Source organism: Alosa pseudoharengus, unplaced genomic scaffold, assembly GCF_046254945.1.
Source record: "Alosa pseudoharengus isolate Yale_2024_CS ecotype anadromous, Long Island Sound unplaced genomic scaffold, YU_APseudo_1.1 YU_APseudo_1.1_scf_16, whole genome shotgun sequence".
Taxonomy (NCBI): Eukaryota; Metazoa; Chordata; class Actinopteri; order Clupeiformes; family Clupeidae; genus Alosa; species Alosa pseudoharengus.
Window position 1 is genome coordinate 16,591,068 of NW_027468630.1, and position 17,500 is coordinate 16,608,567.

The following is a 17,500-nucleotide window of genomic DNA, read 5'->3' on the forward strand; positions in this document are numbered from 1 at the left end:
AGTTCTGGAACTTCTTGATCTTATGAAACAACTTCAGTTGGAACAAACCTCATACTGAGATTTTGTTTGTTTTTGTCTTTATACTTGACAGCACAACTCCCCATTGATCTGTATACTGTCAGTGCTGTATGATCTGGCTCTTACTGCAAAAACTGCTTATCTAATACAATCTAACCAAGTCTTATTAATCTTATATCAAGATCAAAAAATCTAGGTGGTATTGTTTTCAGTATAAAGAGACTTACCTAGCGTTTCTCGTAAAATCATTTGACTTAATTTAAGAAAAGTTTGGTTTGTTTTAAGACGTCTCATCCTGAAAACAAGCAAATTTGTCTGTCAGTGCATTGAGTAAATTGGTCTTGATAACACTCCTTAAAATAAGTTAAAGTGTTCTTAAATTAAGTCAAAATGATCATGAGCTAGGCAAGTCTCTTAATACTAAAAACAATACCAAATAGATTTTTTGATCTTAAATAAGATTAATAACACTTAGTTAGATTTTATTTGTTTGCAGTGTAGGTCCCCCTCTGTGTTGTGTTCTGGTTGCTATGGGCATAATGAGGGGAACAGTGGCAGAGCTTTCTCTGCACTGAAAAAGCTAGTGTACTCAGGGCATTTAGCACACTCACATAAGCTAGTACACTCCGAGTGTGCAGTATACTGAGAGGACTTTTTACACTCGGAGGGTTTAGCACAGTGTCATGTACACACAGAAGATATGATCTGGGAGGCTAGGACACTTGAACTGTCTTGTACTCAGTGCAGGACTTGAGGACTTAAGACTCTAATGAGCAGTGAGTCATTTCACTCCACACGGAGAAAGTCAGCGGGATATTTGTTCCTTCCCTTTCACTCCTCTATAGGCCACAGGTTGGTTAGTTATGTATGTCTTTGACAGACAACTCTTTGTTTCCCTCATTCTTTCTCTCTCACTCCTTCCCTCCTGCTCCCTCCCTCCCTGACGTGCTTCTCCCTCTGCAGTGGGAGGATGTGTGTGATTGGGATCTCATCACGATCAGCCATTAGTCCTGCCTGCAGCTCAAAGGCCTGTCAGGAGAGTTTACTCTCCTCCACTGAGCACCACTCTCTCTCTCTCTCTCTCTCTCTCTCTCTCTCTGTCTACATCCCTCTTTCTCTCTTTCTCTCTCTACATTCCACCCCTCTCTCTGTTTCTCTCACTCCTTCAATTCCCTTTACTCTGCTCCCACTCCCTTTCCCCCACTCTATCTCACAATCGCTCCCTCTCTCTCTCTTTCTCCCCTCCCTTCTTCTCTCTCTCTCTCTCTCTCTCTCTCTCTCTTTTGTGTCAGACAGTGAGTCAGTTCTTTGCTCTGAGGTCTCTGAAGTGGCAGACAGTGCTGTGAATGCCAAGTATTACTCCCTCTCTTTTCTCCTCTCTCTCTCTCTCTCTCTCCTCTCCCTCTCTCTTTCTGTCTTCTCCTGATCCCCCCACCCCATCCCACACCCCTCCACCCCTCTCTGCAGTGCAGTATCTGTTGGGTGTGGCGCTTCATGCTCTGTGTGCTTTCTGTTTCTGTAGGCTAGGCATGTGTGTGTGTGTGTGTGTGTACCTGTGTAAAGTGTGTGTTGTCTGACAGATCTACATGTGTGCACTGTGCCCCTATGTGCTACAGTATGTGAAAAAGTGTGTGCTGTTTGTGTGTGTGTGTGTGTGTGTGTGTGTGTGTGTGTGCATGCACATGTGTACGTGTATCAGTATTTGTGTGTGTGTTTGTTTTGTTCTGTGTTGTGGATTAAATCGTGCTTGAAGATTCAAAGATATTTGTTTTCAAAAATGGCATGTGTCTATCTGTCCGTGTATGTGTAGGTCTCTGTGTGTGTGTGTGTGCGTATGTGTATGGTTGGGTGTTACGGCTGCATGTGTTCCCAGTGTTGTTTGTCCCTTTTCTCTCCCCTCTCTACCTCTGCTTAGGTGTGCTGCAGATAATTGCCTTGATTGGGAGCACCTGGCCCTGATCAGGAGTTAAAGGCTCCAGGATCCAGTTCCTGAGGAGAGGCTTTTGGTGTGGGGACTGCTGGCTGTCTTGCTGTCTCTCAGCCTAGGATTTTGTCTTGTCTTTTGATTTGGACTTTGTGTCATGTCTATTTAGTGTTTTGTTATGGATTATCTTCATGTAATAAATCCCACTGGTTGGGTATATTTTAAAAGGTGTTCCTGATATTTATTAGGATTTGGGGTCAGTGGTGGGTTTTTGTTAACCCCTAAAGGGCCACGTAAGGTGGGGTGTAACAGTGGGTGTGAGTGTTTTTTCTTATAGAGAATAAATGTGTAAGAGGATGTGTCTTCTAAAAGTGTGTGTGGACTCCAGTTGGAATTGTGTGCATTAGTGAGTGTGTGTTGTGTATGTGTATACGTCTGTAGAAAAAGTGTGTATCCGTGCAGCAGATAGGAAATCCCCCTTTCACATGGTCTTTCAAATCTCACTCTGTTCCTCCATGCCCTTTTCCTCACAGTCAAGAGGAGAAGCAAAGATAGTCTTTGTACTCTCTCTCTCACTCTCTCTCTCACTCTCTCTCTCTCTCACTCCGTCTGATGCACATGCACACGCACACACTTGCGCGCACACACAGACACCCAGTGATAGAAAAAGGCTGAAAATATCATCAAGCTCTTGGGGGAAGGTTCTGTTGTTCTTTCCCAGATCTCCCAAGGCTGTCCTCTCTGTCCCACATCAGAGGCAGAACATGGAGAAGACTGATCTTACAAACTTAAGCCCAAATCAACCTCACATTTGATCAACCACATCAAGCACAGACTGAAACCCTAAACACACACTCAAGCACATCAACAGTCTAGTGCAGGATCCACTGAGCCACCACCATGAACCAAATGAGTTGAGAGACAAACAAATGCTTTATTGATTTCAGGTCATTTCAAGGTATACACACACACACACACACACACACACACACACACACACACACACATACACACACACACATACACACAAACACACTCACACAAAATACACACATAAAAATACACAAACACACACACACACACACACCAGGGTTTCCGGAAAAAAAATGAAATGTCCGACAAAATTAAATCTCTCCGGTCAAATTGTCCAATTGAAATTGGCTATCCCTTCCCCTAACGCAATCTGAATTTGAGAATAAGCCTTAATACGTAAGCCTATATTATACGTTCTCTGTCTATGTTTTTAAATGAACAGGCTCTACCGTTTGAAAAGTAAGCTATTAAACAACACGCATAGCTATGCTGCATTTCAAAAATTTCAAAAAACGTCCAGGCAGACTAGCCTTAAAAGTTTTTCAGAGGCCAGACTTGATGGATGATGATAAATTGGTAACGTCTGAAGCCTCACATGTCCGGTCAACTCCACCACCACCAGATAAAAAGCAGAAGTGTCGGGCGTATCTGTCGTAATCAGTGACATTGGAAGTGGAGTTGCGGGGGATGCGGCCGCTCCAAGACACTGTCATTCTCCGTGTAGCCTACACTGGACATGCAAAGTGTTCTTTACCCAAAGCATAAAGTAGGCCTATGCGTTCTCTGTCTATGATCTGCAGGGTTAGGGCCTCCTCGACGAGGAGATTACTGGTCCGCGGATAATTTCTGGCACAATTAAACGGTATCATTGAACCGCGGCCGAAAGAAAAAGAAACTAAACATTTCCCAGAATAGGAAACATTTCTTGATTTATTGTTATCAAATAAAGAGGCATAGTATTAGGGGGTAGTGGTGTGAGCACTCATTCTTGTATGTGCACATATGTGTAAGTTAAACAGTCACCACTGGAGATGTGGAGAACGCGGGTAGCAGCAACAAACAACGTAGCCTTTCTAAAACAACGAACGAAGCGGACTCTTGCTGTCCATGAAAAGATACTGGCTAGATCTTGTTAGGCATGTTTAAGTTAGGCTAATGAACATGTTACATTCTAGCTTGATTATGTCATTCTTAAGGTAGCCTGTCTCCAGTTTTCCTCAATTTGACTAATTAAGAAGTGATAATATATTTGACCGGCATATCATCAAAATGTCCGGAAAACAAACTTTGACCGGCACCATTTTTTTCTAGCGGAAACTCTGACACACACACACACACACACACTCAATCTCAAATACACTCACACAATCTCAAATACACACATATATAAAAATACACAACACACACACACACACATACATACACACATAGACAAAAATCATACATCACACACAAACACACACACACAACCCCCCCCCCATACACATACACACATACACACAATGTCAAATACACTCACACAATTTCAAATACACAAACACACACACACACATACACAAAAATCATACATCACACACTTACACACACACACTTACACACACACACACACACACACACACACACACACACATATGGAGGGCAGCAGTGTGACATGAGGCCAGGGTCTGGTCAGTCAGCAGAGCAGCACTAATTAGCCTCCCCTGGGCTGAGTAAATGCTAACGATGCAGGTGATCAGACCGAGCTGGAGTGCAGGTTCCCACCACAGGACACACGCACGCACACACACACATACCCACACACAGATACGCACGCACGCTCACACATACATAGGCATGCACGCACGCACGCACACACACACATACCCACACACAGATACGCACACACGCACACACATACATAGGCATGCACGCATGCACATACGCACACACAAACACTCACACACACGCACACACGCACGTTGCAGACACATACCCACACCCACACATACGAACATATGCATGCACACAAACACACACTCTCACACACAGGCACACACACACAAACACACACACACTCACACAGACATGCACACGCTTATACTGGCAGATAACTTCCTGTTAACATTAATACATTGGCAGATATACAGTAGCTCTTTTCTGACGCATTTGATAGACATTCGTAGCGCCCAATAAACAGCTCTGGGCATTCGTAAACCATGTCTCAAATACGAGAAAATTAATGTGTAGTTCCCAGACCGCGTTAGCCAGGCTATATTTTGGCTGGAGTTTTCAGAAATAATTGTTTTCAGTGATATGAAAGGCCAAACCGCATGAATATATACATTTTACCTACGTATAAACGTGGTTCTAGAGTCTTCTCCTTCGTTTGGTTTGTAGCCACATGTGTACACCAGGAACTGCATTTGGACAACCGTATATGCATTTCTGTTTGGACTTCACACAACTTAAAGGAATTTAAAAACTAGAACGTAAACCAAAAGGTGCATGAGCTGTTCCAGCTACCACACACACACACACACACACACTTGCGTACACATCCACTCCTGTCGTTAAGATTGCCAACATTGTTTTGTGTCTTGATAGAGTGACTTATTCTGTTTATTTAAAATATATGTTTGTGTCAGCCTCCAATTGTACATTGTGCTCTTACATACCGTAACACACACAAACACACACACACACACACACACACGCATGAGCACACACACATAAACCACTGTGTGCGTGTATGTGTGTGTTTGTGTCTGAACTGTGTGAGTCTGAGGGCCAGATGTACGTACATTTGCGAACGTAGCGTTATCAGCGTCATGGACACACCGCAGATTGCGAACGCTGTCAGACCCAAGTTTCCGTCGTATTTATCAATCGTTCAATCCTTAGTGTAAACTGCGCCTTTCTCTGCCTTTCTCCGCCCATAAACGCAATTTACGAACATCCACAACTGAATGGCAGCGCCTACATACAAGCGCAGTTGAATGAAGTTAACTGATGACAACATTAAAAAGAATCAAATGTTTAGCGATCATGAAATAATACCATACATGATAAGATGTAAACAAGCAGGGAGATAATGAAGATCAGTAGTTCTACTCAAACTACTTGTGCACGTAGGCTATGGAAGATTGGTCATATCTAGCAAGTAGGAAAGTTTAAGTGAATGACGTGAAAGTGAAAGTAAGACATTCGAAAGGCCAACGAAAGTTAGGGTTGCTTTTGGTAGTACAAATACTTTCACCACAAAAACTGGTGCTCTAAATAGCGATTCGGTAACACTCCATAATAAGGTGCCATAATAAATAGCAAACTAGTAATTACCTAACCCTTTGTTAATTGTTACTAAAATATCTATTTGGCACAAGTTAATAGTTTTTTCATCATTAATTAAATATTAGTTGTTTGCATAAAATCTGTATGTTAATGTTTTAACAAATCTATTAACTAATATTGTATTAATATATGTTAATAGTTAACTAAATATATTTTTGCCACTAATTAACAGTTATTTCTTACATCATTTAAATGTTAAATGTTTATTTATTATTATTTACAAACTATATGCTAATATAAAAGTTAATGACATATCATTATTTATCTAGCTTTTATGATTAGCTTTGTTGAGAATTTATGGAATTTATGGTTTATGGCTTTATGGTCTTGTGGGGTGCATACGGCACCCTACTGCCAGTGGTTGGTTGTGTGAGAGTTTGCGCTCCTCTTCTTCCACTTCATCCTTATTGGATACCTTTGTGGTTGGCTGTCCTGTAATTGGTGACTCTCTGTCTAGTCTTTGAAAGTAGTGTACTCTTTGCCTTTGGAAGTACTATTTGGTTGCTGCTTGGATTTGGTGAAATTCAGGGGAGGGGTGTAACAGAGTTAGAAATGTAGTTTAGTGTTTGTATGTGATGTAATTAAGCAGCTTTATTGATATTGGTGTTTTGGAGCCCCCTTTGGAGAAACGCTATACTGCAGTTCTGCTGCGTTTTGTCCTTGTATTGTTGCCATAGCCGATCAGAAGCGGTATGCTTTGCATTGGGTAGGTTGACTGTATAAAGCACTCCCCACTTTTGTAACTGTGAAATGTTGTTTAAGTTGAAAACTTTGATATACCACGTGTATTATGTTACTTTACATGTATTTTTAAGATTTGGGTGCAATTCTAGCGACTTAGAGAACGTTTATTAATGTTTTCATTATGACCACGAGTTCATACACACTGAGTCTAACGTGACTAGCTGTAAACTCCGCTAGCAACTTTCCATGCATTCAGTGTAGTTAAGCAGTTCAGCTTAGTGTGCATGGAAAGTGCAATTCAGTCTAGCAGGAAATGAATGTACATTTAGTTTAGCATTATGTTTATGCATTACCTCCGTATGGTCTACGTCTGTGAGTGTTTAGGGAGTCTCAGAATATTAATAAACTCGTTCTGTGCACCTGAACATTCCATGTCTCCCTTGCTAGTAGGGCTGACAGTGATGGTATAGGAATGATGCATGTAATATAGCCCATTCAACTACTTGTTGTTTTGTTTTAACTTTTCCTAAAAGAATAAATGTGATAAGCCAGTTTTGGTCTCAGTCCTTTCACCGTCTGACTATAGTTATATATTACTAATATATGAATTAAGCTTAACCAACTTTATTATAAGGGGCTCCACACTGATAGCTATATACTACTAATATATTAATAAAGCTTAACCAACTTTATTATAAGGGTCCCCCATACTGATAGTAATATATTACTAATATATTAATTAAGCTTAACCAACTTTATTATAAGGGACCCCACGCTTATAGCTATATACCACTAATATATTAATTAAGCTTAGCCAACTTTATTGCAAGCGGTTCCGGCGCTGACAACAGTGGCAACATGTCAAGGTAGCTCCATGTTTTTTTCTTGAATTTCCCCTTGGGGATCAATAAAGTATCTATCTATCTATCTATTGTAAGGGTCTTATGGAGAGTGGTTCATATTGGGATAGGCAGAAGCACAGTTTAATAACAATTAGTTAAATAATAATATGTCATTAACTTTTCTATTAACATATAGTTTGCAAATAAACATTAAACATTTAAATGATGTAAAATATAACTGTTAATTAGTGCCAAAAATACATTTAGTTAACTATTAACACATATTAATGCAATATTAGTTAATAGATTTGCTAAAGCATTAACATACAGTTTTTATGCAAACAACTAATATTTAATTAATGATGAAAAAACTATTAACTTGTACCAAATAGATATGTTAGTAACAATTAACAAAGGGTTAGGTAATTACTAGTTTGCTATTTATTATGGCACCTTATTATGGAGTGTTACCAGCGATTCTGTTGGCTTTGAAAGGTTCTCTTATTGACGCATTGAACTGCAATTTGGATTAACACCTGATTTTACAAGGCGGAAGTATTTAGGCGCAGAATAGACATGCGCTTTCAGGAGCAGTCTTTGTACATACAGCAGAATACATAATTAGGCGCTCTTTACTCTTCCCCTCCCATCTTTTTACGCTAAACTCCCACTTTCCCCTGGATCCTCCCATGAATGCATATGTATGACATGACAAACGCAATCTGCCACTTTCAGCTCCTGCGACAGGCAGTTTGCGCTTTTACATCATTGCGGCCTGTTTGTACATACCTCGCAATGATTTTACATGCACATTGCGAAACAAATACGCCTGAAGTGGGCGCAAAAGCATTAGTACATCTGGCCCTGAGTCTTGTATAATACAAGGTATGAGGTATGATCGTGGGTATGTGTGTTTGATTACATGCTTGAGTGAGTTCATCCCAGGTGGGCCTACATTACAACAGTCTCACTCTCAATCTCTCTCTCTCGACACACAAGTCAGGAAATGGATATTATTGATCACAATAAAGCCTATTTATTGACAGACAGACAGACAAACAAACACACACACACACACCATACCATAGACACACACAACTCAATAAGATGATAAATAAAACGTAAATTGCACCACTTCTCTCTCTTTGAAGATCTTTCTGGCAGCCACGTGGTTACAAAATGCACACACATACACACACACACACACACACACACACACATACACACACACACACACACACACACACCTACACCACACACACACAGACACACACACATACACGCACAAACAGGTCAACGGAGAGAAGCAATCTACTGAGTAGACATATTTCTGGGACTTTCTAGTATTTTTGAGTCCAGGTTCAGCTACCACACACACTCAGAGAACTTTAGAGAAGAAATCTGTCTACTCTCATTCCACAAAAAGTTGAAGGTGTCTTCCTACTACGCTATTTAAACCTTAAATAATAAAGTGAACGACAAGCCAACGCAAAACAAACCAAACACATAATGTAAACATAAACTAATCCCAAATGGCTAAAAGTAGCTAAAGCAACAAATAAGGAATAACAAGGAGAACAAAGCGAAGGCAGGTCGCAGAAGCGCCGTCCTGTGTGTGCGGACGAGAGCGGCGAGGGGAAGAGAGAGACAGTGCTGATGGAAACAGGTGGTTTACATAGCAGGAGGCTCAGATCCCAGAATCAACACGTGCAGCAATCACCTGCAGAGGAGCAGAGAGAGGAGACAAAGGAACACCGCAAGCACCATTCTACCCCCCATAGGTGTAACACACACACACGCATACACACACAGCCAGTCCATGTCCGCTGAAACCTGCTACATACATGTATGAAACACACACATACATAGTTGTGAGTGTCTGTATGTGTGTGTGTGATCTACTCCCCCCCTATAGGCATAACTAATACACACACACACACACACAGCTAGTCCATATCTCCTGAAACCTACATATATTAAACACATAAGTGTGTGTGTGTGTGTGTGTATAAGTGACAGAGAGAGTCTGTAAAGGAGAAGGAAAACAGAAGTGTTCTACTGATACTCATTTCAATTCATATGTAACAAATATTCAGCTGAGGCAGAAAGGCAATCTCCTCAACTCCCCAGAGCTGTGTGTCTTTGTGTGTGTGTATGTGTGTGTGCATGCTCTGATGATTATATATTACAGTCCTCCATCTCACACACACTATGAAAAGCTCTAAGGGACTGAAAAGAAAATAGAGGCTCATCGCGATAACACACACATGAATGCACCCTTTCTCTCTCTCTCTCTAACACATATAGACACACACACACACACACACACACACACACACACACACACACACACACCCCTTACTCTCTCTCACACACAGATACAGATACACAAACCTGTTCACGTAGACACAGTCAACAGCACAATGTGTACACCTGTTAGGATCACACACACACCGTTGTGATGTTTGTGCTGATATGTGGATGATGAGAAGCCAATTGATGGAGCTCAGTACATAACTGATGAATGGACTGAACAATAGACCTTTGTATTTATTGATGAACGGGTGGATGGATGACCTGAATAACAGATACACATGACAAATTGATGGATAGATGGAGGTATATGTGGAAGGATGGAATGAATGATACAGTTTGATCTTGAGGATAAATGGGCTTTAGTGTTTTTAATGAGTCATGAAAGTCATCTCTAGTCGTGTTTGCCCGGATGACAGTGATGGGAAGGTCACTGAAGGTCACTGACATGAGGAGATGAGACTCTGCAAAGAGAAGAAAATCGCATCCCCCAGTACACACACACACACACACACACACAAAACAGGAAACACAGATAAGCGACTTTCACCAATCCCCCCGGTAGGAACAGGAAACAAACAGACGTCTCACCTGCATGGAGTCTTTATTCATTATTTATTTTTAAAGCATCTCTACACTTCCCCAACTGTTTGACCTCTGTTATCTGACTGAAGGGCATCATATAAACTAAGTTGAATAAAGTGTAGGAAAATAACTGCAATGATTTCAACATCTGATCTCATGGTTCAGACAACATAGTTTAGTCAAATACACATACTCTCTCTCCGTGCCCTGTAAGGGTAGCCTCATTTAGCTCAGAATGGGCCTCAGCTGTGTGTTTCATGTCAGATTCTGAGTGGATAAAATTAGCCAGAGCAAATAAATTACCCACCCACCTCTGTTTATTTTATGTAACAAAGCATTGCATGTGTGCCTCTCTCTCTCTCTCTCTCTCTCTCTCTCTCTCTCTTTCTTTCGCTCTCTCTCTCTCACACACACCACACACAGACACACACCACACACACACACACACACACACACACACACACACAGCTTTGGCCACAGCTGTGCATTCAGTCTAATCAGAGAGGTGAAATAATACACACCTCTGCTCATGTTATATAAGACCAGCAAACTACGCAAACACAGCCCTAACATACATCGCCACCATGCTTTGACCAACATCTGAATCATTGACATGGAAAGCAAATAAATTATTTTGGGGTTCAATTACATAACACTATCCGCCCAATGTTAAAGACAATGCAGAAATTTGTTGTGATTTCAAAAATGGATTACTCGAGAATGCACAAGGCTGCATTCGGGCTTGGCATCTTTTTTGAAGCTTCCAGCATCTGTTCTACATGATAATCCTATGGGTTACACTGTGTTTTCAAAAAAAGTCCTGAGCGTTTTTTTCTTTTCTTTCTTTTAACGCTGTAATCAGACTTTTTTCTGCAGCTCAGAGTCTTTTTAAAGTTCAAAAAGTTCAACTCCTCAGAGAAAGCGCCCAGTCAAGCGTTTTTTTTTTTGTTTTGTTTTGTTTTTTTTGACAGCTGACCAATTACAAGTTGAGTAATGAGTCGCTCTATCCAATAACAACCGGCAGAAATGGAGACGATAGCAGTGGAGAAACTTGTCACGATCGACTTTGAGCACAATGAGTTATACGACATGAGAGTTAAACTGTATTGTGGTAAAACTGGACGTGTCCAAAATTTTCCGGTCAGTGTGTGTGTTAATGTCTCTACAAAACTAGCATGTTAGCTAACATTAACTCTTGATCAGCACACTTTGTTATGGCAGCAAAAGACTCGTAGGAAATGTAAGGAGAAAATATTTCTGTGAAAATGTACAGTAGGGGAGTTAAGTAAAAAGTTGTTACAAAAATAAATACTCCAGTAAAGTACAGATACCTAAAAATTAAGTACAGTACTTAGGGGCGAATTCACCCATTTGCGAGTAAATCGTGTGTAAGCCCTTCTTTACACGCTTCAGTTATGCACTTTTCAGTTAGATAGATAGATAGATAGATAGATAGATACTTTATTGATCCTCAAGGGGAAATTCAAGGGTCTCAGTAGCACAGGGGCGCAGGAGATATTTTGAAAGTGAGGGGGACCAAATTGTGAACACAAACCCATAGTGAGATCAGATTTCCAGATATCGGATCGCCACCTCTAGCCCACTTTCGACCATCATATTTTAAACTTGCCAGAATATTAAGATAATACCATTGATTGTTTTCAAAATATTTTTTGATTAAAATTGTCAAAACTGTGAGATGAGCACAACGCCAGATCTGCCCTCAGACCAGCTTCTTGCTATGTGCTATTCTACTTTTATTTAATTTTTTAAGCCATGAATGAATCATCATGCCTATGATCCAAACATAGACTACATGATCAAATAGCCTAGTTAGGCCTACAGTACCTAAATTGTCTGGTATAAACCAAATCAACTCTCCACTATGTGTCTGCAGTTAATATTTATGCAATGTTAGAACATGTTGGCTTAGTTACCAGTCCAGAACACACAGAAAATTGCAACAGAAAGTTGCCTTTATAATCAACTACTATTTGTTCCAACAGCATTTAAACAAAGCATTTATAAAATTGAAAAAAAAAAATATATTAAATAAGAAGTCAAATAAAATACTGTTACTGTAGTAACTGTATTAACATTATCCCAAGCTTCAAAGAGCTCCCCATGTCTGTGACAGCCAGACGTGACACCGCTAAATTCTCAGCTTGTTTAGGCCTATACCCCACACTGAACTCTTAAGAAAGGCCCATCACTCTGGGGTGTGGTAGCCTACTCTCTGGGATTTATGCACCAAGGTAACTGAAGTATCCAATTTGTGTCTTGAAATTATGTTTGAAATACATGTCTTAGAACAAAAACTTTGGGTAGGCCTATATACTTGTATTTTATAGTTAGGCTAGTGAAAACGAGTTGATCAGTAGGCTAGTTGAGTTTGTTATCAATAAACATAACAGCTAATGTCATGTTGAGCAGGAGATAGGCTACCATAAATCCTCAAATTATGCCCGGGATTGATTCCATTTATAGCCGGACAAATAAAGGCAGGTTCCCATATTTGCCTATACCATACCAACAATTGCCATCAGTCCACCAGCACTAGAAGACATTGCTTCGATTTAAGTCAATGAAATAATACCTCTTCTTAATATTTTATTATATTGTTGGTTGGATTAATAAAGTCGTTTTCCTACCATGGGTCTCCAACACACATTCTCAAGCTCATTGTCTTGCCGCCCCTTTCGAGCTAATTGCCAGAGGCTGAAGCCTACTACATTTAACGCAATTGTTGCATGACTCAAGGCATTCCAGCCTACGAATTTAATAAAAAGTAGCCTATTAAATCATGCATAATTAAACAATAACTCAATTTAGGCTACTTGGCTACGCAAAAAGGTTTCTATTACAGCACAACCCCTATTCAATGAATGGCTGCCTTGTCTCGCAATAAACAGCGGTGGAAATCCTGACACTTTTTCAACTGCATGAAACATAACAGTGAACCATCAAATATCTCCCAGAGTTCAGTGCCCATCAGTCCCAACATTTAGCAATATAATCAAACAGTCCAAAAGTAAATTAGATCCCAAACCAAACCGAAAATGTTATGCTTTTGATGACCTAGGCTACCAGTATGCCGCTCCAAATTTAATGATGGTTGTTAGTAGACAAACTGGCTTCAGATATCCAACAGAGTGAATATGAGATTGTGCAGTCTTACAATACTGTAGATGGCTGTGGTTAGTGATGTGATGCTGTTAATAGGGAGTTTTACATAGTTAGCGCAAACCCTATAGGTTATTATTTATTTAGCGTATATAAGGCTTTTTTTCCTTATCAAAAGTGAGGGGGACGACGGCCGTCTCTTCAGCACTGCGTGGGACATATCCCCCATGTCCCCCGTGCCTCCTGCGCCCCTGCGGTAGCATACAGACATAACACCCAACATGCACTTACAGCAGAAATGGTAAACATAAGTATAAGTATAAACATATAACTAAACTCCATATAACTACACGAATCTCCCGTATACAGTTACACGTATTCTCCCATTCCCGCTTCTGTTACACCCACAGCGCACAAGTTCAAAGGCGGCCTTAAGAAAGAGGTGTGTTTTATTTAAAATAGAACCAGACTGATCCACCACCTTGTTAATTTAGGTTGATGTGAAAACGTGGAACGTGGACTTTCTCATTGACCTTCTTAAATCTAGAAAGAACACAAACCAGTCGATGATTTTAAAAACGTAAGCATGGTGAACTGAAGAACAGCCTTCAGTAAAATGGTGTGTCATCATATAGTCTAACAAAGAATTGACTTCAGGAAATTTCACTTTTGCTTTAATGTTTGTTTATAAAGAGTCAAGACGTGCTTGAGGTGTGTAGATTCATAATTTAAAAACTCATTGTTCAGAAAGAACGTTTCAATGGCAGCTATCTATGCTAACGATTCTGTAGACTGACACCTGCAGCTTTGAATAAAGTAAAGACTGGCGTAATGCCAACCTCCAATACAAACGAATCAAGAGACAGGAGAATATAAACTATGCTGCTCGACAATAGTGTGCAGACGTCTGTGCAAATGTGTGGATGACTTCGGTCAAGTTTGAAAGAAATTGTGCAGTTTTCCCAATTTAACAATGTAGCCTCATGGATAAGGTAATGTCGGGAAACATACCTGACGAAGGACTCTAGTCAAAACGTTGTAGCCATAAACACTCTGGGAGCTTATATAACAGTGTGCGGCTATCTCTTTATTTTTTCATATGTTGGCTCAGCCTTATAGGCTACCCAGCAACTGTTTCATTTTTTGTTTTGCATGCACTTTCATTCAATGAATGTCGGGAAATATGCCACCGTGTGACAATGTAATGGGGAAAAACATAAAGCCGTATCAGCATATTTTAAGCACTGAATTCGATACTGTAATGTTAATTTGTAACATTCTGTGTAACCTGCATGTATTAAGAACTAGGCCTACTGCCGACATCGAGCAATATGCTGTTTCACCTTGTAGTGGCGCTTGACCTTAAAGGGACACCAGGCAAGCCTTTTCCGTTTTGTTTGCATCTTCCGTCAAGGGTTTTCGCTGCTTCTTCGCCGGCTCTGCCATTATACACACGTTTGCAACAATCACATTTCGTTAGCCTGCCTCTGTGCTGTGGATGCAGGATGTAAACTGATCCTGCTTCGGTCGGCGGGTACGATACACTGAACTTGCAAGCAGGATATTCATCCTACAAGGAGTAGGGGCGGGCGAGAGAGTCTTCATTCGCCCTGTAATGAGTCATTTAACCATATACCGACTTACGATGAGTTGAGTAATTAACACGAAAACGTTGCCTGGTGTCCCTTTAATACAGCCCTCGGGAGTGGGTAGCTGGAAAGGTGCTTAAATCAGTGGCAGAATGCGCGCAAGAGTTAGCCTGGAAAATCCAGACCCTGATAATCTAGAAAGATTAAGGGTCTGGCCACAAACAATGTAATGGCCCAACTCGAGGGGCGGCACCAAGCATGCATTTGAAAATCTCACTGCACGCAATTGGATAACACTAGACCAATGTTTACTCTGAATGATTCCGGACTTCGACGCAATTGGATAACACTACGATCAATGTTTCTTATGTTGCAGCGCTGTCGTCATCAGTTTAGCTCGCCTCTGGCCCGCCTATATCAGATAAGATTTGATTGGTTCCACGGGATGCAAGGGGAAAGAGTAACGTGCATCATTGCTCATTGCCAGAGTGTCTCGCAGAGACAATTCCATTGTGCTTTTGCGAGAACTCTGGATTTCCAGGGTATGCAAGAGTTGTATACATAAGAAACGCCCAGATTTTGGGGTATTGCTTCTCCCAAAACGAGTAACTACATCGTGCGGAAATGACAGATGTAAGTGAAGGGGAGAATTTGCGCAGGCTGAAGAGTGCATAGTTACACGTTTTTTTTTACTTACACACCCTTACGCACATGTGAGAATTCGCCCCTTAAGTATTTGTGCTTCGTTACTTCCCATCTCTGATCACAAGAGTGGTGGGGACAGGTTTAAGTAATCAGAAAAGTGGTAGACACACACACACACACACACACACACATACACACACACACACATTTATGGAATCAAATTCCTGACTCATAGATGGCGTGACTTACAGGTCTGCACACTTCAACTTGAATTCACTTAAAAAGGCTTATTTCTTAAAAAATAAAATTATATAGTAACAGTGTCAACATTATTTAGGATAGAAGGTCATTCATGGGGAAAATACATATATTTTGACATTGTTGTGACAAGCCCCAGCCTGCAAATTCAGTCGGCTCAACACTTAGCAAACAAATGCAAATTAAAGATACCAGCCTGTTCAAAAACAGCATTTGATACTGTTGAGAAATCTGGTATATTATTATGACCGCCGCGCAGCGAAGCGGCGGTCATATAGGTTTAGTCAGATTTTTTTTTTTTTTTTTTTTTTTTTTTCTTTTTCGCATGCCCAAATTTCTGTCAATGAGTCCCGGGACACTGAAAGACCGGGGTAGACGAAACTTGGTGGGCATGTAACCCCATATGGATAGCATGGAACCATCGTTTTTCGTTTTGATCTGTAGCCCCCCCGCTGGACTGCACCCCCCGAAAGGAGGGTAGGGCAGACACAGTTTTCTGTGAATATCTCGAGAACCGTAAGGTTTAGGAGGACCATTTTTTTTTGGTAAGTTGATCTCAAGTAGCCATGTCAACCCATTCCATAACCACTCATTTCATGTATAGCGCCACCTAGTTAAACCTAAAAAAGTAAAAATGAGGTGTTGTAATCGCAGGTATCTGTGACCTAACATAGTCAAAACTGCACAAAATTGGAAGTGTAGGATCATTATGACACCCTCTGAATGCACGCCAAGTTTCGTGGAATTCCGTTCATGGGGGGCCACACAATAAATTAATTTATGTTACTATACACCAACTGGCCTGTAGGTGGCCGGAGACAGTTTTCTGTGAATATCTCGAGAACCGTAGGGCCTAGGAGGTCCACCTTTTTTTTGTATGTTGATCTCAAGGGCCATGTCAACCCATCCCATTACCACTTATTTCATGTATAGCGCCACCTAGTTAAAAATTAAAAAGCAAAAATGTAGGTGTTTTCATCACAATATCTCTGGCTGACATGGTGAAAACTGCACGAAATTGAAAGTGTAGGATCATTATGACACCCTCCGAATGCATGCCAAGTTTTGTGTACTTTCGTTCATGGGGGGCCTTACAATAAAATAATTTATGTGTACATTTAGTGACGTACACCAACAAGGATTCCCGGGACACTGAAAGACCGGGGTACACAAAACTTGGTGGGCATGTACCCCCACATGGATAGCATGGAACCGTCATTTTTCGTTTTGATCTGTAGCCCCCCCGCTGGACTGGACCCCCCGAAAGGAGGGTAGGCCAGACACAGTTCTCTGTGAATATCTTGAGAACTGTAGGGCCTAGGATGACCATTTTTTTTCCGTATATTTGCCTCCAGGGGTCATGTTAACCCATTTCATGT